Genomic DNA, 23,580 nt, shown 5'->3' on the forward strand with positions numbered 1-23,580 from the left:
ACTAAAGTAACACTAAAAGTTAACCAAACGATGTGTGAACATAACACAAATAATATATCCGTACAGAAACATAAAATAATAAAAGGACTCATGTAGAAGAGCGGGCCAAACCACTCGCGACATATGGAACGCGGGTGGTAAATAATGGCCGACCCTTACATTCAAGCGTAACAATATTAATCCAAAAATATAAATGTCATCCGTTATCATATAAATTAGAAAATATAATTAGCATAACAGTACCATCTCAGAGAATATACCCGTGCGCTGGAGGAGGAGTGAGTCCAAGGAGAACATGGAATTATGATCACAAAGACGAGAGGGGGAAACAACCTCATAGCCTAAGATAAGCGAGGACCCGCCTCCCCAGGGAGAGGGTAATTCGGGATAAAAAACTCCGACGAGGAGTGAATATGAAAATATGTAAATAACACATATATAAAACATATTATCATACAGCAAGAGGACAGAATCATACTGCTAAACCAAACGAGGACTGAAGGTCACGTGTGGTCAGAGAGAGAGGCGGCCGAGACCGGCGTCATATTCAACCCCATAAATATTGAATTAGAGGTTAAATAAATGCCTCAAAACACCAAAAAACTCAAAGGGAGATGGTACTCAACTTAGATGAAGGAAATTCCTGAACGGAAGACATGCCAGCGCACAGAAAAAGCAAACGAAGCACACCGTTGAAAATCACAACAAAGCGCTGGCTCGTGCTAAAATGGAATGCCAATATGGCGGCTGAGATGTTGGTAATCGGGGAGCTGGTGCGGGTTTTGTAACGGCACATCGCTTTTGGGGATTTTGAGATTGGAAATCTCTACAGGGCAGAGGCCGGTGGTAGTGGCAACACTCACCCTTTCCTATATACGACTCCATTTTATGGAGCTCGCACTGGGGGTAGTAACCCCAGCATTGCATTTAGCTTTTCTCTGGTATGTTTAGCAATAAATTTACCTAGAAATATGGGAACCCGAGCAACAGCTGCTTCATGCCCATAGATGAATCAGAATGAGCCACTGGCAACAGACAGTGCAATACTGTAGGTATTGCCAACGAGAGAACCCGAACTTCCCTACCCCCTGGAGCCCAACAAAATCTGAAATAACAAAAAAATTACAAATGTCTAAGTAATTTTCAGCATACAAACCTTCCTTCTAACTGTGAAGGAATAAATTTCTCCCCTAGAAATGAAGAGCATCGTAGAGCAATACAAGTCGTAAGCGAGGTGAGAAATCAGTTTTTGCACATTGCCTTGGCAACGTTAAAACCAGTTTTACACATCCAAGGCTAATATGAGTTGAAGAATTTGCATTATACCAGTATGAACAATTATATCAGAATATTGAATGCGCAAACACAAGGGTAAAATAAGGTACTGGATTTGCATATATCATATAAGCATGTTACATCCAAATAAGCAAAAAACAACAACACGCTAAAATATATAAACCAAAACATAAAGAAACAATAAGTTGAACGGCAGGCACAGAGGGAAGAGCGCATGTCCCTCTCCATTGACAGGCAAAAGCAAAGTAAATGCATACCAACTGAGTAGGTGGGATTCTGCCCGTAATCGGTAGTTGACTATATGATGGTTGGGTGGGTCATGCAGATGAGCCTACATAACTGAGTGCCCTGTCTATAATCTTTGATAGATTAATTAATAAATGCAAGTCCTCCCCTTTCTCTACCAAGGGGAGAGAGGAGCTAATGATAAAATGACCCATTGTTATCTCTAGTTTTACTGTCTCCAACACACTGGGTTCATCCAAGCCTTTTCTGAAAGCAATGTTGCTACCACTTTAATTCGAAAGGTTCAGAAGTCCAACAGTTGAACACAGTATTTCACACTTTTGTTCAAAATGTCACAGGCATGGTCTCCTTCCTTTGCTCTTCCATTACCGGGAAGGCGGCCCAGGTGAGGGGAACTTCCAGTCAGTTCAGTAGCTTACTCAGAATCCTCCCAACAAGAAAGTGTTCCTTATGTAAAGACCACTGGTTTTTATATTGTGTAGGAGCAAATGACAAATTTTTTATGTAATTTATATTTTTCATAACTATACAAACCTGACGTCTTTACATTTACTGCTCACCTCAAGCCACCCCTCATTCTGCTCCCTGGCCAAAAGGCAAAGTGAATGCATACTGACTGGGTGGGTGGGACTCCCTCCCATAGTTGGTAGTTGACTACATACATACCACCTTGTTTAAAGTTAAACGGCCAGTCTCCAGCTACGCCGAAGCAATCTTCATGTACTGATGATGGTTTGTATATTGTGTAGGAACAAACTAGGCTTTTTATTTACTTATTTTATTTTGCTTTAAAAGGATTACAACACATATGACAATACCAGGAGTATTTCCCCCAAAAAGGCACCTCCATACTTTACCTGGGATGGATATCTGACTGCTGCGAGACATGACTAGTTGAAATTTCTATCTCTATACATGAATGAGTCATCTAATGATCTGAAATAAATAAAAAAGTTTGGGAGGTAAATAAGGAACATAAAATATTTTAAGAAAAGCCATAATTTTACTGACATGCAGTTGCCTTACGAAATGTCATTTTTATAATAAAATAAGGTTTTATGTACTGTATACTTACCAAGTAATTACATAGCTATTAGCTTCTACTTTAATGGCAGCTTTAGAACTGAAATTCGCAGTAGTGCTTTTTGTATGGTGCAGTTAAGTGCCCCGCCTACTTCCGGGGAAGTATAGTTATAACATAGCTGAGGAGCTCAGTTTGTTTGTGCTCTATGTCCATGTGCGGGGAGGAGGGACGGGCTCCGATCATGTAATTATTATATTATAAAAATGTCATTTATATATATGCAACTTACAAAGTAATTACATAGATGAAGCTCACATTGATAGGAGGTGGGAAGCATGGACGTGTACTACTCACAAAATCACAGTTTTTAAAAGTAAATTGTATTTTTCCTAACTATACAAACCTGAGGTCCTTTACATTAGGAATTACTTACAGCGAAGTTGGACATGGCCATTAAACCCTTGAACAAAGTGGTTGGGCAGTAACCACCATCAAATAGGTGGGGAATGCCCACCTGCCTGGATGTAACCATTCCAGTTTGCCTTTTGGCCCAGGTTCAGATTCAGGGGTGGCATGAGGCGGGCATACAAATGTAATGTAAAGGACCTCAGGTTTGTACAGTTAGGAAAAATACAATTTACTTTCAAAAATTATGATTTGTTCCAACATGATATACAAACCATTGGTCCTTTACATTAGGGACACTTACTGGCTGGAGGGAGGAACCAGAGTGAGTCTCTTGAACTGATTGGAGTTCTGCACACCTGGGCTACTCCTCCTGGTCGAAAGAGCAAGGAGGAGTACCATGCCTCTGACATATTGATCAGAGTGTAGGAACTGCAAGATCAAATGTTACATACTGGACCTTTTCGCATGAGTGAGGAAACGTAACTCATACGAAATAGGCTGGGAAGAATCTAAGAGTCGGAGGCAGAAAGGAAAACCCGAGATAGGATTTCCCTTATCGTCAGTCTCGCCTTCCTCCCCTTGCAAGAGGAAGGAGCGTAATTGCTTCTATGATTCTAGAAGAAAAATAGAACGGGTGCTCGATGTGTAGTCCTACAGCATCAGACGCCAGATCCAGCAAGTATCGGTTCGAGTACTATTCTCAACCCGGAGGAGAGGTAGGAGGATGAGGAAGGAGGAGGATGAGGAAGGAGGAGGAGGAGGAGGAGGAGGAGAGGCCAGTCACTCTTAGTATCCTTCTCACTTTCAGAACCAACACCTTATGCGAGATGCTACTAGTCCTCTTGAAGGAGCCAGGTAAGAAAACACAACTTGTTGAGCAGCCACCACAGGACCAAGGGAAAAAGGTTCCAAGGGCATGTGGGCAAGACCACAGGAAGAAGACAAGAGTGTTGTCTATGAGACCACATCTTGCTTCCAGACCGATAGAAACATCTGGAATGCAAGGGATGGACCAAGCCATTGACTTCATGAGCTCTTGGGTGGAAAGTACTGTGCCGGTATTGTCATCGCCAGCTGCTGAGTACCTCCTTCGATCGCTTCACGAAGACGAGAGAAAGATGTGTCCTTAGACACTTCTTCCTTGAGAGAGACAGTACTAGCGAAAACGTTGACGACATCCAGGTTAGGAATGTTGAGCCTTTTCGGAAAGTACCACAGCTCCCTAATAGGAGAAGGTAACAATTGATCTGAATCATCAATACAAAGTCCAAGGATGAGGGGAACAAGAAAGACTTGAACCTGACAATAGATGCCGATGGATTCGGAGTCCACTTACGACATCCGAGAAGGAGTCGAGGTATTGATCCCCTTCACCTGTTCCTCCATCTTCTACGCCAAGGTTGGAGCGAGATGAGAGATGCAGAGAAAGCCTAAAAGTGAAGGATCGTGGATCCATCAGGAGACTGCCTGGAGGAAACCAGCAAGTGTCTTCCAAGATTGCCACCTCTTGTTGCGGAAGAGAATACTGTGGTAGGTTAAGTTTGGGTTTGTATGATGAAAGACGTTTGCATGAATTAATTGTTCCGTTTTGTTTGTTGTGATGTTTTTATTTTTGTTTGATTTTTTGTTGTATGTCAAGAAGGAGTACACTAGGTAAGTCTGTTTTTTTTATTTTACTTGCAGTTTGCTGAATGTGTCGGAGTGGTGTGGCTTGCTCCCCTTCAACCCAAGGTGTAAGCAGCTGCCTACTGTGTGATGGTATCATACAGAAAAAACATAAATAAATAAAATTGAAGACAGAGGACACTTACTGTTGTAGAGTTTTTTGAATTAGCAGAAAGGATAAGACAGAGAAGTGATAAGGAACATAGAGAGCGTGAAGCTGCCAGACCGCAGGAAAGAGACAAATATTTGGTCAGGCTGTTTTTTTTTCTTCCTGTTCCTCCATACATGACTCTACAACCTTAAAGGTGCTGATCTCAACACATTTGCTACAAGGAAAGTGCGACGAATTCCACAACTGACTGATGTTCAGCAAGTTAACTCCCAATTGGAAGAAGACGTGATAGAGACCATAGTTGGTGCGGAACGTTGTAGATTTAGGTTAAGAATTAGGTTTAGGGTAATATTAAGACTGAAATAGCTTAAGTTGCAGTTCCTTAGGTTAAGGTTCTTTTGATAGAAGGGCAGGGAAACTATAGGATTAAGACTGAGTAGATTAAGGTTTGATAAACTATAGTGATCATATCAAGTTTTTTGGTCATTGTAATATTTAAGGAAATAAAGTAGGTTAAGGAAAGCAGAGGGTTTTATTTTGTAACCTCTAAATTTGTTCCCATCATATTGCCCCAATTGTGTACTATAAAAAAAGCCCCTACAATACCCTTCATGGCAAGGAGAACCAGAGAGAGAACCCAGTCCAGGTGAAGCAGAGTCAGAACAACCTGCAGTCGGCAAGACCCTCCGAGGCAAGAAGAATTAGTACTCTGTTGAGGAAGGGGAGGAGCTTGGTGTCTCGACCTGAATGAACTCCTTGTCTGAAGAAAAGTATTCATCTGGTCTAGAACGCTCTCACAAGCAAGGACTGCGGTGGCTCCCAAAACTATTGGCCCCTTCAGGAACTGCAAGGGTTGCGAGTGATGACGATTCTTCATTGGGGGAGCCACAGTCCTGTCCCGGGGATCCTCACGCTGACAAATCGGTGCAAAGTTCTCCAAGGAACAAGGATGATGGCAGCTTGAAGAAGAAGACCCTCGCTGCTTCCGAAGAGTGAAGCTCCTGTAACTCTCTCCTTGGAGGTAGACCTTGACAGATCCCAAGAAACCCTCCTCGGCTACCTGGTTGTACTACGAGACAATCGGGGAACTGACACCAAAAGCACCCTAGGCAGCCGGACTCCAAAGAAAGACAAATTCGTCGGAGCTCTCTCTGTCTGTCTCGCGCCTCTCGGAACAACTGAGAGGAAAAAGAGAACAGGTGAGGAGAAAGAGTACCCCTACCTGTCCTGCCAGTAAGACCAGCAGGAGAGGCGGACCGTGAGCGATAATCAACTGAAGGAGATTATTGCCACATGGGGGAAGAAGAGCGCTTGTACAGCGGCAAGAGCTTTCATGGGATGAGCAGAAAGTTCACTCGAACAGTGCCAAGAACCAGATTTGGAAAAACCGAGAGGGGCTGAGTGGAGCTGATCACATGAATGCGATCCAGACTGGTTGGTAAGCAGTGGACTGGGAGGCAAGTGGGGCAAGCCAAGCCGAGTCGAGCTAGTCTCGCGAACGCGGCCAGGAGCTGATGAGGCGAGCAAGCTGAGCCGATTGTGGAACTGGACAGGGCGGAACTCGTCTGCCATGAACTAGAGCTACTTCCCTGAACTCTAAACTCCTTTGAGGCCGATGCCCCTTGGGAAGAAGGTTTAAAGTGGAATTCTGTGTCTGCTATCCTGCATGCTCGAACCCTTAGGTTCAAGACATGAGGATGAAGCCCAGCCAAGCAACCAAAGTAGGTGGCAGGCAGTATCAAGACACCTGGGGGTCTCGGCATGTTCTCTCGTCCTGTGCCTCTCGCCAGGGAGCGCTTGTGATTCATAGAATTCGAGCGACCTACAAGACTCCCAAAAATCGGGAGCGGCTGCTTTTGGTTTCCTAAGAAAACGAGAAGAGCCGCGCACAGAACCAGTCTTAGATGCAGACTTCTCAGACTGGCAACGAGGGAGCAGCCCCCAAAACGTGAGACCCCACAGGAGAATGCCAATCGGTTCAAACCCGAGGGTGAGAGGAGTCAACGAGAGAAACTTGTCTCCCAGAAGAGAGTCAGTTCCTTAGAAGTCCCGCAGGAATCCTGAAGGGAATCTCTCCCCTGCTTCTTCTGGTGTTCGAACCGACAGGATCGAGAAACCAGGCTGGGAACCCAACCGTGCACTGGTAAGCACTCGGGGAGCACTTGTAGTGCTGGCAGGAAGAGCTGGGACACCAGGGTGCCTCGGCCTTTTCCCTTGCACTGCTCCCAAACTGAGCCGGGGAGAGTACTCTCCAGACCAGATCGGGATACTCAACATTCCACAGAATCTCGAGCACTCAGAGCAGCTTGTGAACGATCGCCCGAAGCAGCACCCGTCTTAGAGGCGGAACCTCTAGGACTGGGAATGGGAGCGCAAACTGAGGTCTGGGCGCCCGCGGCTCATGAAACACAAAACCAAGGGGTATGCAAATCAGTCCCCCGAACCCGCAGATCGGGAAAAGCCAACGAGAGACCCACTGCCACCTCGGAAGGAGGCAGTCCCTAGACGTCTAGGGGCATCAAGGGGTAAGAAGCAGCCTTCCTCTCCTTCGGCTGACAGAGGTCTATCTGGTTCCTGGGACCCCCTCAAACCTCGGGAGAGGAAGGGAAGAGGCAGCAGAAGACAAAATGGAAGATAAGTTGAAGGAGGCGGCGGCTACTTCCACAGGGCGACTTCCTTCACCTTAACTCCAACATCTTCTACAGGATAGTGGACACGAAACATAATAACCTTCAGGGCAGCTAGGCACAATCACAATGGAAGCGGCCCAGGACACGACCACCAGGAGAAGCAGCAGGCATGATCAGTACAGCCGATGCAGGAGCTACAGCAACAGCCAGGAACGTCACATGAACTTCACCAGCATCGACAGAAACAATCAGGACAGCTGCAGCAAGGGACCAGGAAGAGCTGCCCAGAGCCTGTCGCCGAGCCAACAGGAGCATAACACAGGAAACAGATGGAGCAGATGGACCACAGATATGTCAGAGGCCGTGCCAAAATATACATGAAGTCCAGCAAAGACAGCGATCGATCCACATCAGCGGGAACGGAGTCGTAACGATCCCAACGTGGAACAATGCCATTCCAACCAGGTACTGTGGTTGATCTCGAAGCAACATTGCATGAACATCCGGACTCCTTCATGCAAAGATATCCCAACTGAGATATCCAGCCAACTACTTCTGTGCCTATGATGCTCACTGTCAACCTGAAAGAAAAAGCAAAGATGATTAGTAGAGGGAGACTCCTCTCGCTCCGAGGGGAACTGCCCTATGTAGCGAGAGGAGGCCCCTGAGAAGAGGTTGCCTGACCGCCCGCATCCTCCCACCCCCTTGCAGTCTTTGCCTGACAAGCGAGCGAAGAGGGTGAAGGAGAGAGATCTCTCCTGAAGGCGAGATAAGGAAGAACCTACATGGAGAGAGAAGGAAGGAGGGGAGGCCACCAAGGGCACCATGGAAGTGAAACTTACCGATGACGCCCACAACCTCCTCCCCAACAACTCTCCATAGTGCAGGCAGTGAAAACAACACTCAGCACAAGTAGAAAGGAAGTAGTCATGCCCTTGTACACAGAAGGCAGGAGCCCAAGAAGGGGAGTGAACTTGTTACATCCCGATCAATGTAGGGGATCGAAGATATTACATCCCAATCTAATATCTTCGAACGTACAGGGGAACGCCTTCAGTATCTAAACAAAGGGCTACTGGAAGAGAAGCATTACTAGTTGGTTATGCCCCTCTAAATACACCCTTGGCCGTCAAACCCAAGACACAGACGCAGGGGAACGACGGCTTATGCAAGGCTATCACAAATTGCGGGTTTGTATATTAATATAATAAATATCAAACACACGTAATATATACTGTACACAAAAATACAGAAAGATCCCACCGGGATAATAAAGAGCTTAATGACAGTCAGGGAAAGAGATCCAAAAACACGTCTGGAACGCGTGACAGCCGAAAGCAAACTTGGAATGTTTACATCCCGGTAGGCAGGTATTCCCTGCCTACCTGACAGTAGTTACTGCCTAACCACCTTGTTCAAGAATTTAATGGCTGTGTCCAGCTTCACCGTAAGTAATTCCTAATGTAAAAGACTGATGGTTTGTATATCATGTTGGAACAAACATTTATAAATGGAAATGTGTTTGAAACAGATAAAAAGCTAGCATTTTGGTAATGCTTATTATAACCTTACCTGGGGAGAGAGCAAGAGCAGGAAGATAATGCCTCTTGGTCGTTGCTCATCTCGACCCATAGGGGCATGACCAGTTATGTCAGGAACTGTCCTTGGCTGTGAAAATACACCAACCAAAAAATTACCATAAAAAACTGTTACCTGAACACCAATTAAAAAACAATACCCATCCATTCAAAACAAAGATCGGAGGGTACTCCAGGTACCAAGTACCCCCCGGCTTCCCAAATAACTCAACAACCTTAAGGAAGGCGAGGAGATAGAGGAAAATCGAAGAATCACTCCTACCCTTCATTCCCTAGTACCATGCCACCGGCGGAGAATGGACCCAGTGTACTATAGTCCTCAAACAGTGTTTCGACATCACATAAGTATTGGTTGGCAAGACTGAGCGACACTTCCAGTAAGTCGATTGGATGATAGTAGAAAGAAAGAGATTATGCTTAAATGCCAACGAGTGGCTACTGCCCCCACTTCATAGGCTTTTGCCTTTAACAAAGGTAATTTATCTTCTTGAATACCCAAGTGAGATTCCATAATGATGTCTCTCTTGGAGAGAGGGCGCAAAGGATTCTTAACTGAGTACCAGAGGTTATGAAAATCCCCTCTGAAATTCTTGGTTCTCTTGACGTAAAATCTTAAAACTCTCACTGGGAACAACACTCTTGGTCCGAAGGATCCACCAAATCTGTAAGACTGAATGGAGAAAGAATGAGGCCATGGATTAGACGGTTTCTCGTTCTTTGCTAAAAACCCTAAGATGTACATACACACTGCATTCTCTTGGGAGAAACCAACCTGTTTACCCAAATCTTGCAACTCACTGACTTGTTTTGCTGTGGCTAAGGAAATTAAGAAAAGAGTCTTTCTGTGGAAGGAGTCGTGGAAAGTCCGACAGCTCTAGACGGTCCGGAAACCATTCATTTTGAGGCCTAGAACTCATCCAATCATTGACAAAGCAGGATTGTCAATCCAGAAAGTAACGGATTTTCTGGGTGCACGACTGCACTCTCTTGTCTGACGGAAAAACCCGAAAAATCTGAGTCTATCCTTATCCTCAAATAGACTATCAACTGAGAAGGGACTAATTGGGACTGCTCTAAATTGATTGATTAAAATGACCAAATTCTGGGCTAAATGCAGAGTTTTGAGAAGGTCCTTCATACATTTCCTCTGGGATGACGATCGTAGAAGCCAGTCGTCCAGATATAGGCATACTTTCATGCCCATTAGGGTGATACCATTATGATAAAGGAGCGAGTACTCTGGTGAAGACTTGAGGGGCTGTGGACAACCCGAAGCACAGAACCCGGAACTGGAAAACCGTGTCCTGGAAAACAAATCTTAGGAATTTCCTGGATTCCCGGTGCACAGTACAATAAAGCCCCCGTAGTCACGGGGGATGCGTACCACAGCCCCCTGCGAATAGCTAAAATCCAAAATCCCATCGTTTGTTGGAAAAAATGTATCTCAAATATAGCCTAGCCTACACTAGGGTATTCAGTATCATGTATAAAAATATGGTAGCATACCCTACTCTATAAAGTATACTCTATACATACATGGTACAGTAATTATTAATATCAGTTAATTCTGGAAAAAGTAAGTATATCTTAGTTTAACCAGACCACTGAGCTGATTAGCAGCTCTCCTAGGGCTGGCCCGAAGGATTAGATTTATTTTTACGTGGCTAAGAACCAATTGGTTACCTAGCAACGGGACCTACAGCTTATCGTGGAATCTGAACCACATTATAGCAAGAAATGAATTTCTATCACCAGAAACAAATTCCTCTTGTTCTTCACTGGCCGGTCGGAGATTCGAACTCGCGACCAACTGAGTGGTAGCTGAGAACGGAACCCGCTCACCCAGCGAAGAACTAAGTTGAGGTTCATGCAGAGTGACTTATGATAATTCAATACAAAGAGAAATTGAATAACAAACAAGAATTAGCTTAGCCTACACTATGGTATATTGTATACATATACGGTAGCCTTGCCTACATTATACAGTAAACCCCCGTATTCGTGTTCTCAAGATTCGCGGGTTTCTCTGTGGAACATATCTAGCCATCATTTGCGGAAGATTTGCCCATTCGCGGTATTTTTCCCTGAAAAATATTCACTAATTATTGTATTTTCATATAATTTTCATGAATAAATGCACTTTTTGTGATAAAACTATTAAAAAACTCAGGTATATGCATTTTTACAGGGTTTTTCTGTGTTTAAACTATCAAAATGGGCAGTTCTAAGTGTTTTTAGAGGGGTTTTAAGTATTCGTAGATTTTAGCTATTTGCGGGGGGGACGCATCCCCGCGAATACGAGGGGTTCACTGTACTGTACTCTATATTCACATAATATCGTATTATGCAAACATCAACATAACGAATGTGCAACTTTTACGCATTTACGCAAGAATATAATGTTACTAACAATACTTTTATCATTCTCTTTTATCTTTTTAACTAGAAGATGGGATAAAGAGATGGAGGAAAAGAAGCTGGTCTATTGTAATTTGGTGTCTCTTGCTGCCTGATTGTACGCTGCTGCCTGCGCCTGCGCGAAATTTAAAAATATTTTCTAAATATTGTCGTATCGGTATTAATTGCTTACCCCATCGAATTATCGTAAGGCGAATTATCGTAACTCAAGCACTACCTGGGTACCTGAGTATTTTAATAGTTTTATCACAAAAAGTGCATTTAGTCATGAAAATGACATGAAAATAAAGTAATTAGTGAATATTTGTCAGTGAAAAATACCGCCAATGGGTGAATTTTCAGCGAATAATGCTTGTAAATGTTCCATAGAGAAATCCGCAAATAGGTGAGTCCGCGAATCGTGAGACCGCGAATACGGGGCTTTACTCTATTGGGATTTGGAAGTAAGCATCTCTCATGTCGATGGAAACCATCCAGTACCCTTGACAAATTGTGGCGAGAACTGAGTTGTTCGTCTGCATCTTGAACTTTGTGGTTTGGACGAAGAAGTTCAGAGCGCTTACATCTGATGCCTTAGGGACTATGAATAGCAGTTGTAAAACCCCTCTGATGATAGGTCTTCCACCACCTCTATCGCTCTTTTCTGCAGAAGAGCTGCAACTTCCTTTGAGAGGGCCGAAAACCTCTCCGAGCCTTCTGAGTATGCCTTTAAGGCAAAGGAAGAAGACGTCAAAGGAGGTCTCTCCTTGAAGGGGATCGAATATCTTTCTCTGAGTACTTGAAGCACCCATGGTTCCACTGATCTGGCTTCCCACTGTTTCCAAAAATGTTGCAACCTGGTGCCCATGGGAGACGGGGAACCAGATCCTCACTGGCTAAAGGCGGGTCTTGAAGAGGACTTCTTCGTAATGGGACAGACGGATCTAGGGTTCTGGCATGGATGAGATTGATCTCTTCCTCTGCCACCTCGAAAGGGTAGTGGCTAAAGGGGGGAGAACGGTGTAGGATTAAAAGACATAGAAGGAGCACGGCTCGAATCTTTCCGTCGCTTAACTGATTGTGCTAGCAGATCGTGTTTTGCTTTCTTCTGAAGCTCTGTAGTCACTCAGTCCACTGTAGCTCGAGGGAAAAGGCTACTCTTGTCCAACGGAGCAAAGAGAAGAGAAGATCTCTGAGAAGGTGTAACTTCTTCGGTGATGAAGGAGCACCACAACTCCCTTTTCTTTAACATGAGGGCAGCTAACTCTTGTGCCCCGTCTCTAATGGCCTTATCGGCACAAGAAAGAAACCCAAGCCAGTCTGCTGCAAAATCGTCCTGCAGCGAAGAACAGTCCTCGATCTTCTTGGTTAAGGCACCCACTCTCCAGTCAAGGAAACTGAAGATTTTGAAGACCTTGTATGTGTCCTTTACTAAGCAGTTAAGCTCTGAAGTAAAAAACATGATCTTCGCAGAGTCGAAACCCGATCTACGAGCCAGATCAATCAGGACGGAGAAGTCCCCTTGGGAGGAGGCAGAAACTCCCAAGGATGGTGCTTTTCCAGTTGAATAAAAAAACATACTTCATTTTAGAAAGGCGTGAAGGAGGGGAAAAAAATACAGCCTAGCCTGATTCCCTCTACTCAGCCAACCAAGTGTCAATGCATGTTAAAGCCTTCTTGGACAAAATCGAGAGAGCCATCTTCAGAGGTTTAGAAGATCCTGCTGGTTGCCGCAACATGAAGGAAGACCCATGGTTGAAAAGTAAGACGGAAAGCAGAACAGAAAATGATTTAAAAGGGACGCGTAAGATGACGACGGCTGCTCCTGCTCAGGTTCCTCTTCTGCTGAAGAAATAGCGGAAAGCACTAAGTCCTATAGCGTTTCCTCTGGTTTCTGAGAAGACAAAGGTTTCTTCAGAAGCTCCAGGATATTGTCTAATCACTGATGAATCAGAAGCAGTGAAGAATCTTGAGTTGGAGGTACTACAGACGCCTTCAGGCGCTCAGGGACAGGAGGAGAATGTACAGTACAGTCTTTGTAACTTGTTTAACACAAGGCGCCGAAACATGTTGACCCACTGTAATAGGGACATCTGAATCAGGAGAAACTTCAGCTACGCAATCCAACACTGCACGAGAGCTAGAAGACACTGGGAGATCAGGAGCCACCGAGCATTCTGATCCCATTGCACGCTTAGGAGCCACTGGGAGCTCTGATCCCATGGGAGAAGTTGATCCTTTTGTACACCTGTGAGCCACTTGGCGCTTGGGAGCCAATGGGTGCTTGCGAGCCACTGGGAGCTGGGTATCCAATGGGAGCTCTCTATTGTCCAAATACTGTAGCTACATGACGGTTCTTGGTCTCTTTGGTGCTTATGAGGAATCAAGGGGTTCTGATCCTCCAATACATGTCTCTTCAAAGGCCTGGAGGAATCATGAAAACGTCAACTGCGTCCTTTGGTCTCGGAATCAGAACCATTGGAGGATAAGGTGTGATCCACTGGTAAACTTTTCCAGAGCTTAGCTACCGAAACCTGGGAAATAGCAACAGGTTTGGTTGAGGGAGCAACTACTCGTGGGCAAACCCCACCGACCTCCCTTGGACTTATGGTTTGCCTCCTCCCAGGTGCAGGGGAGTTTGGCAGGGTCCTCCGTCGACGAGCATCAATAGGACGAGTAGCCACCCCCTCCACTAACCCGAACTTCAAGACTGGCAATGGCACTAGGTTCGGAGGGAAGGGAGCCAGGTAACGGAGTCGTAAGGAATGCAAGAGAAGTAGGAACAGGCGAGAGAGTAGTCACAGGTGTCGAAAGGACCGGTCTAGGAGTAGAGGACACTGAAGCTCTAGCCTCAGCTCTAGCAGCTACCTTTCTATGCCTAGCCTTCTCTAATTTATCTAAATGGGCAATCAAAATTCTCCATTTAACTTCGTCCCAGTCTCTACATTCTCCAAACGTCAAGTCAGGAGAACAAACTTGTCCTTGGCAATGAAAACAAACTGAATGCGCATCATATTTGGAAGAAGTCAACCTAGTATTGCAGCCCTTGCTACAATACTGGTTACTAGACACACTCGAGTCTGACATAATAGGTCAAAAAATAAAAAAAATAAAAAAAAAGCTAAGCTACTAAGGGATTCAGAACCGATGAAACATGGTTTTTCGGCAACATTTTCTTTATGAAAGCATTGGATGAAGGTGAAAGTTGGCAAGTGTATATTTTATAACCCTACCTAATTTTTGCAAGTACTGTATCATTTAGTACCTAAGTTTGATAATTTTCATATTTATTGAGTAAAATGAAGTCGCTGATGCCGGAACTGAGAAAATCACAGACAAGGATCCTTAAACCATTCGTGACATAAACATAAGACATGAAGTGGGTCTACCCATACACCAGTTAGGCACTTACACAGTCTAGTCTTCAACAAATTCGATAATGGCCAGCAGGATATGGAATTGTCCCCGTGGTTGCAAGACTGCATTTGTGCTATGGACTGCCACTTTGTATACAAACAAGAAGATGCGTGGCAAGATTTACTCTAGCGCGAATAGGTATTCATTTCTATAGTGGGTAATAGTTACTTGGCCACCCCAGAAGTGTGGGCAGGAGCTGTTAGACAATCCCCTCACTTTGAGGAGGAGTACTGTCCTGGACTGGAAGTCGGACAATATAGAAGACATTTTGTAAATAATAAATTATATAGTTTTAAACGTTTTATTTGTACATCTAAAACATATTTATTAAAACACAATGATTATAACAATATGTTCCTCATTCAAACTGATTTCAATATATTTTCCTTTTCATGCATATCAATATACAGTAAATCATGTTACATTTGACTGATATTAAGTAGGTAAATAATAGCTTGCCCTTAAAATCTTGACTCCTACCATTGCAGCGGGTATACGAGCGCTGTTTAGGGTGCTGTATGATATAAATAAAAAAAACAAGAAAAATAGCAATGGGTTACATTATCTAAAATAAAACAATGGTGCTGACCTCTACACCTATAACAATTGAGGGAAATGAGGTATCATTGTTTTTCACTTGAATTCTACTTCTAGTGACCGCTCTTGACTTGCCGCAAATAGAAGGCTACAGTGTCGAAACCTCAGGTGAAACAAAACGGATTGTCTTTTTGCATTCCTGCCCTGAATAGATGTAGATCTAACAAATGAGCTATGGGCTGGTTCATTATGTGGATGAATTACATACACTGAATTATTTATACAGCAGAAACAATATGAATATCAAGAAAATGGAAGAACTCCAAGCTAACAACTAAGTCCCAACAACTGCTGTGACAGTTGCGATGAAGCCTCCACAAAATAATAATAATAATAATAATAATAATAATAATAATAATAATAATAATAATAAAATTATTGAGAATGATAATGCAATCAAGGGGACAACGACAAATTCTGCTTGCCATCACTGATATCGCTGAAGCCTAGGATGGGTACTAACAAGGCCAAGAGAAAGAGAATGTCTGCTCACTTCCCCTAAAATCCCCCATGAAGGCGGAGTTGTCTACCTCCTTACTGCGTCAGCAGGTGAATTGCTGTAGTGAGCAGGTACCTCTAAGATACGATATCGCCTACGTAGTTACCCCAGGTGGGAGGCGACTCCACCCAATTGGGTAGACCTTGTCTCTCTTGGCCTTGGGTAATAATATCAATTAATGAATGTGTCATCGGCAAGTGGGGAGAGTCACAGTAAACTTCTCTTCACTGTGGGTGGAGCCTCATGATGTCATAGGTTAACGTCACTATTGCGTTTAAAACCCTTACCTGCGATTTTGATGGTTCTGGCATAGGAAACACTTTTATTCTGATATGTACCAGAACTATTGAACTTAGGTACAAAATAATACTTGCAAAAATTAGATAGAGTTATAAAATATACACTTGCCAACTTTCACCTTTAGCCGATGCTTTGATATAAAGGTGTTGCTGAAAAATGACATTTTTATAATAAAATAGTTTTATATATACTTACCAAATAATTACATAGCTATAGTTTCTACTTACGCGGCAGCTCAAAATTCGAAATTCACGGTAGCGCTCTTTTGTTTTGAGTGTAGGTATGTTGCCCCGCCCACTTTCGGGGAAGAATAGGTACAACTCAGCTAAGGAGCTCAATTCGTTTATGCTGTGTCCATGAGAGGGGAGGAGGGTGGGCTCCGATCATGTAATTATTTGGTAAGTATTTATAAAACTTTATTTTATTATAAAAATGTCATTTTTATATATGTAACTTACCAAATAATTACATAGTTGAATCCCACATTGAGTGGAGGTGGGATGAATGGACATATACTACCCAAAAAACTACTTGATATGGGGGGTAATTTGGGATAGCAAATTAGCTAGCATCTTGGAATGCTTGCTGAAACCTTACCTGGCGAGGGAGCAACAGCAGATGGGTACTGCCTCTGGTCGTAGCTCCTCTCGACCTGTACTGGTGTGGCGGTAGAGCCAAGAATCACCTCTACTGAGTGGGTGCTTTGCAATGTAGGAGGTCAATCGCAGGTTGCCAAAGCTAAAAAATCCAATGGGTCACATAATGATATGTGGATTGCCCTTGCCCTGGGCGCAGTACAATAGAATAACAAAGACCAGATAAAATTAACCTACACCGTACGACCTTTTATCCAAAACCATAAAAACCAATTAATGACACTTAAGATCAGTGTACACCAAACTTCCCAAGAAGTACGACTGCCCCAATACCATGCCAACTGCGAAAAACGGACCTTAAGTACTGCACTTTTCATACACTGTCTCAACGTCCCGTAAATAAAACATGGCAAGCACTGACTTGCACCTCCAAAATAACAATTTTTGAAAGTAAATTGTATTTTTCCTAACTATACAAACCCGAGGTCCTTTACATTAGGAGATACTTTCAGGCGTAGGCTGGAAAACGGCCGTTGAACTTCAACAAGGTGGTTAGGCAGTTACTGTCCGGGAGGCGGGAGCACCGCCTGCCCAGATGTAAACATTCCAATTTGCCTTTTGGCCCATGTACAGATTGAGGGGTGGCATGAGGTGGGCATAACTGTAAAGGACCTCGAGGTTTGTATAGTTAGGAAAAATACAATTTACTTTCAAAATTGTTATTTGTTCGACACAATATACAAACCCTCGGTCCTTTACATTAGGAGACTTACTGATTGGAGGAGGAATCTGAAAAAGTCTCTCTGAACTGACTGGAGTTCACCACCTTGTCTTCCCTTCCTGGTCGTAAGAGCGAGGAAGGGAAAAATCACCTCTGACAAAAGATTGGTTTGTAAGAAACACAAGATCTATGTCAGACTTGTGGGACCCTTTGCATGAAAGAGGGAAACGTCAGTTCATGCAAAGTAGGCTAGGAAGAAATGACGTCAGATGACAATAAGGCAAATACAAGCATTGGGTTTGTCTCAAAGTCATTTACTCTTTCCTCCCCTTGCAAAGAAAGGAGTGGGGTTGCTTCTATAACCTGAAAGGGAATAGAACGGAAGCTCACGTTATGTGCTTACCTGCCTCGATCGCCGGTCCAGCTTGTAGCGGCACGTCCGCTCCTGCCCGTGGGAAGAGAGCTTAGGATAGGGAGAAGGAAAAGAGGCCAGTCACTCAACAAACATCTCCCCAATCCTTACCGTACAACATAGGCGAGATGCAACCTGTCCCGTTAGGGAGCTGGATAAGCTACACAACTTGTTGAGCAGCCACCACAGGACCCAAGGAAAAAGTGTCCAGGACTTGTGTGCAACATCCCGGAGGTAGAAGGAAGTGAAGGTAGTCTGTCGGGACCACACCTGCCTTCAGTACCTGTGGTACCGACATATTCTTCGGAATGCGAGGATGGACCAATGCTGCGGACCTCGTGAGCTCTCGGACGAAAGCGTGCGGTGTCGTCTTCTCCTGCAGCAAAGCGCTCTCCTTATTGTCTCACGAAGCCAAAAAGAGATGGTGTTCTTGGACACTTCTTTCTTGGTCGAGCGGTGCTAACGAACAGTCGTCGACACTCAGGCGGAGGTGCGAGTCTTCTTCAGATAGCGCCCGCAGCACCTAACAGGACACAGTAGCATCTCGTCTGGATCATTATCTCTGAAGTCCTCTAGGGAGGATCGTGAAGGACTCGAACCGTGCGTCAGGGACGAAGGATTCTGAGTCTTCGCTCACGAAATCCGGGATGAAATCGGCGTAACTGATCCCCATCCCCTTAGTGTTTTACATCAAGGAAAGTCCATGAAGTTCGCCAACTCTCTTCGCGACGCCAGGGCAAGCAAGAAAACGGTCTTGAGGGTCAGATCCCTGTCTGGCGACTCTCTTAAAGGCTCGTAAGGTGCATGAGTCAGGCTCCTTAGAACGAGTCACATCCCACGCAGGGGCCTGAGATCCCTGGGTGGGCAAGACCGTTCAAGCTTCTCATGAGTAGAGAAATCTCGAAAGAGGAAGAGATGTCTACTCCTTTCAGCCGCAAGACTAGGCCGAGTGCGGCGGTGAAGCCTTTTACTGCTGAAATGGAGAGAAGCTTCTCTCGGCGAAGGAAGGCGAGGAAGTCCGCGACCTGCTGAACAGTAGCTCTGACCGGAGAGATACCCCTTCGACGACACCAACCACAGAAGGCGGACCACTTTCCTGGTATACCGCTGCGGAGGATCTTCTGAGGTATCCTGCCATCTCTGTTGCTGCTGGCGTGAAAAGCCTCTCGCTCGCAGAGAGATGGTGGATAACCTCCAGCCGTGAAGACACAGGGAATGCACTGCCAGGTGGAACGCTGCAATGTGTGAGGTTGACAGAAGGTTGGGCCAGGGGAATCTCTCTCGGTGCCTCGGAGAGGAGAGCTAGCAGGTCCGGTACCAATTGGCCTGTGGCCATTTGGATGCCACCAGAGTCATTCTGAGATTCGGGGTGATCATCACTCGGCTGATTACCCGGCGAATCAGACAGAATGGAGGAAAGGCGTGCGTGTCGAGGTTGTCCCACGGATGTTGGAAAGCGTCCTCGCAGCGGCCCATGGGTCGGCACGCGACCGAACAGAAGACCTGAAGTTTTCTGTTGTGCGGGTGGCGAACAGATCTATCACTGGGCGCCCCACAGGTCGAACAGCCTTTCCGCTACTTCCTGATGGAGGGACCATTGGTCCCTACCACCTGGCTCTGGCGGCTGAGCTTGTCGCCACTACATTCCTCTTGCCTGGAATGTATCTGGCTGACAGCTCTACCGAAAGTGAGCTACTGCCCACTCGTGCACCTGCATTGCCAACTGATGAAGCTGATGGGACACCAGTCCCCTGCTTGTTGACATATGCCACTACCGTGGTATTGTCGCTCATCAACACCACGGAGTGTCCCATCACTCGATCCTGGAACTCCTGGAGAGCCAGGAAGGCGCCTATGAGCTCCAGAATATTGATGTGAAGGTGCTTGTCGTCTCGGTGCCACACTCCCGAAGTCAGCAACTCCTCAGGTGTGCGCCCCATCCCTCGGTCGATCGTCCGAAAACAGAAGCATGTCGGAGGGGGTATGCAGGGATACTCCTATTAAGAGGTTCCTGTCGTCCAACCACCAGTGGAGGTCCTTTCTCACTTCCTCGGAAGAGGAATGAGGAAGGACTGGGGTCTCAGGACTGGGACCAGAGCTCCTTTAGTCTCCACTGGAGACCGCAAGTGAAAGGCCCGTGAGGAACTAGCTTTTCTAATGACGACAGGTGACCGATGACGACTTGCCATTGCCGAGCTTGTTGCTCCTGTCGAGACAGGAACAACTGTGCTGCCTCCTTGAACTTGCTGATACGAAAGTCCGATGGAAAGACTTTTGCTGCCACCGTGTCTATCAGCATGCCCAGGTATTTCGTCCTCTGCTTGGGGTGAGATCTGACTTCTCCAGATTTACCACGATCCCTAGATCCTGGCAAAACTCGAGGAAGCGATCCCTGTCCTGTAGCAACTGCGGCGAGCTCGCCAGGACTAACCAGTCGTCGAGATACCTCAGAAGGCGTATCCCGTGCGAAGTGGGCCCAAGCTGACGAGAGAGAACACTCGTGAACACCTGGGGAGCGGTCGAGAGCCGAAACAAAGTGCCCTGAATTGGAAGACCGACTCCCGAGGGGAAGAAGCGGAGGTACTTAGCGAGGGCGGATGGATGGGTATTTGAAAATCGCATCCTTCAAGTCCACCGTAAGCATGAAGTCGTTCTCCCTGATGGAGGCCAGCACTGATCGTGCTGTTTCCATCGTGAACCGAGTCTGGCGAAGGAAAGCGGTTCAAAGGAGAGAGGTCTATGACTGGTCTCCATCCCCTGATGCCTTCTCACGAGAAAGATCCGGCTGTAAAAGCCTGGAGACTGGTCGACACGACTTCTACAGCATTCTTGCTCAGCATGGCTTGCACTTCTTGCTGTAGTGCGATGTCCTTCAACGAACCTGAAAGATAAGTTTGGAGATGGACCGGAGTGTAGGTGAGGGAGGCCGAGACTCGAAGGGTAGGAGATATCCCTCCCGAAGAACATCCACTATCAGGTCTCGGCTCCATGTCGCTGCCACGTTGCCCAATGGCTGGACAGGCACCCCCACCTTTGGCAGCTTCTGGGAGGCGCTAGCGTTTCCCTTCTTCTTCTTACCCTTGCCCCCTCTACCGGATTGGAAGGGGGCTGAAAAGGACGGAGTAACCCTCCCTTTTCGAGGAAGAAGAAGGCTGGGTGTTTCCTCGGGACCCCTTGAAGACTGGGACTTCTTAGGGGCCGAGGAAGGGCCAGCCTGGCCCGAGACCTGGCTGCAGTGGGCGAAGACCGGAGGTCTTAACCACTGCCTGGTGGACAAGCGGTCGTTCTCATCGGCACGGCGTTTGTCTACAGCGGCATCCACCAACTCTCTAGGGAAGAGAGGAGGAACCCAGCAACGGTCCATTCCGCAGAAGCGTTGCCGACTCGGGACCTACAGACTTGGCAAGCGAGAAGAACGGCGTCTCTTCGCTTTAACACTAAGTTTGCCCACAGGTTTGCAGTCTGGTGGGCAAGGTAGAAATAGCCCTACCTCCAGACTGGCACAGTCTCCCAAAAGCAGAGTCCTCCCCAGAATGCGAGAAGCGCCTGAGGAAGCGGACTACCTTCAATACTGTGAAGGACCACAGATCGAGCCAGGAGACTGCCTGAAAGGCCGCCATGGCGGTGGCTTCCAGGGTTGCAGCTTGTTGCTGGGAGAGAAACATTCTCTGCCGACAATTGCTGCAACGAAGAGACCGGATCCAGGCGAGTCAGGTCAGGTCAACCTGTTTAGTCAGCAACGCTCCTTCTATTGGAGAGTAAAAAGCGCTTCTGGCGAGGTAGAGGGGAGGAAGAAGCTTCTCCGGCGGCTCGATCGAAGGAACTGTCTTGCCCAGACACAAGACCGTTCACCTGATCAAAGTACCCCTCAAACAGCGTGGACCACGGCAGCCCCACGAAGCCTTGGGTTCCTTCTTAGGACCCCAGAAGGATTCGGCGCGAAGGACAATCCACAGAAAAGCCGTGGTCCCTTCCCGAGGTCATTGTGCCCGAAGAATCAGCGCGATAACCTCCGAAAAAGTCCTCTGTATTTGGGGTGTCCGCATCCTGAGGCAGAGGACCTTCAAGTCCTTCAGGTGCGGTCCTCCCGAACTACTCTTCCCGCGGGAGGGAGGAGAACCTCGGCAGACCCCTGAGGATCTTCCTGAACTAAACGGGCATAGGACCTGGTCGGAGCCAAGGACCGAGCCAGGAACATACCCCATGCAGTTGAACTCTGAGGAGAACACTCCCCAGAGTTCCTCCTCTCCGACTCACGCCCTTTGGAGGAGACCGAAGGAGGCGGAGGGGACAGGGGAGGAAGATCGGGCGCTCCCACTGCCCTTACTGGCAGAACCAGTAGAGGCAGCAGGCCGGGCGGTCACCAACCAGCGGTGATGGCGGGCCTCAGGTCGAGGAGAACGTTTCATCCCAGGTGAAACGGTCTCCCGGAGCGGAGCGGCTCGCGAGCTGAGTCGAGCAGCGCGCATTCGCCTCCCTGAGCCAGTCTGGCGGCGTGGGCGCGACCTGGGACTGGGGAGGAGTCGACAGCGGCTGGCTGGCGCGACTTGCGCTGTCCTCTAGACGCGCCCCAGACTTCTTCGAGGCCGAAGCCTCTGGGAAGACTGAGCAGGGGACTTCTTCCCTGTTTCTCCATGCACTTTCGGCCCCTCGGGGCTGAAGCATTATCCCGGGAACCTGACCTGGCACTGGATGGAGTGCCAGCAGGAAGAAGGGCACCTGCATGCCCGGCTCTTTTCTCGTCCCACGCCCTGGTCTGTGCGGCGAGAAGTGTCCACCGTAACAGACTGGGGTATCCTGGGTCTCCTTGGAGACCCGGGTACTCTGAGCAACTCGCGAACGAGAGTCCGGCGTGGTCTCGCTGGCCTTAGAAGCAGGAGGTTTCTTAGGCGCAGCGGGGGAGAGTGCCGACCTTGGTCTGCACACCCTTGGTTCCGCTGCCCCTGGCCCGGAGAGGCCGGAACAGCGGTTCCCTGATCCGAAGATCGGGAAGAACCAACAAGAGAACCCACTGCCTTCTGTGTGGAAGGAGACAGACCCTTAGAAATCTCAGTAACGAGGTTTCTTAGGGAGAAGACAGACTTCTTCTTCTTCGGCCATGCGAAGCCTTGGAAGAGGAAGAGGAAGAAGCAAGCAGAGCGGCAGCGGCGATGAAGAGCGAAGATGAAGACAAATTGCGACACCTTCCTAGACCTCTTCTTCTTCTTCTTCTTCTTCACCATCTGCTTCAGGAAAGCAGTCAGATCACCAATCCAGAAAGCGAGGCGGACTCAGGAACAGCAGGAACAGGAACAGCGGGAGGGCCACAACAGCAGAAGGTGCAACCCGGGCAGAGGCGGCGGAGCTCGGACCAGCAATTGCCTGGGCAGCGAGCAGCGTGTCGACCAGGAACCGGAAGTGGCGGGGCCCGGGGATGCAAGCGCCGCCCCTCCCGCATGCAGATCTGGTGCGGCCGCGCCAAGGTCGCTGGAAAGGGAACTGAGGCAGGCGAAGGGCCGGGCTGGAGAGACAGGCGAGGAACCGTATCAAGGCCAGGCCATGTTCAGCAACGGGGCAGCAACAGTCACATGCTGGTGCGATGGCGTCACCATGTAGGAGGAGGGCCAGTCGAGAATGGTGCCAGAAGCCAGGTGGCAGGGGAACAGCGTGCTGGCCCGCGGAT

General features: G+C 47.0%; 1 protein-coding gene across 1 annotated transcript in view; it reads right to left on the bottom strand.

The window, feature by feature from the left end:
- The window catches only part of Start1 (Steroidogenic acute regulatory protein-like), a 437,354-nt gene that overhangs the window by 372,648 nt on the left and 41,126 nt on the right, over positions 1-23,580 (bottom strand). Inside the window, 1 exon segment of the mRNA XM_067119201.1 lies at positions 2,400-2,478. The gene's annotated coding sequence lies outside the window, so the exon portion shown is untranslated.

Source organism: Macrobrachium rosenbergii, chromosome 16, assembly GCF_040412425.1.
Source record: "Macrobrachium rosenbergii isolate ZJJX-2024 chromosome 16, ASM4041242v1, whole genome shotgun sequence".
Lineage (NCBI taxonomy): Eukaryota > Metazoa > Arthropoda > Malacostraca > Decapoda > Palaemonidae > Macrobrachium > Macrobrachium rosenbergii.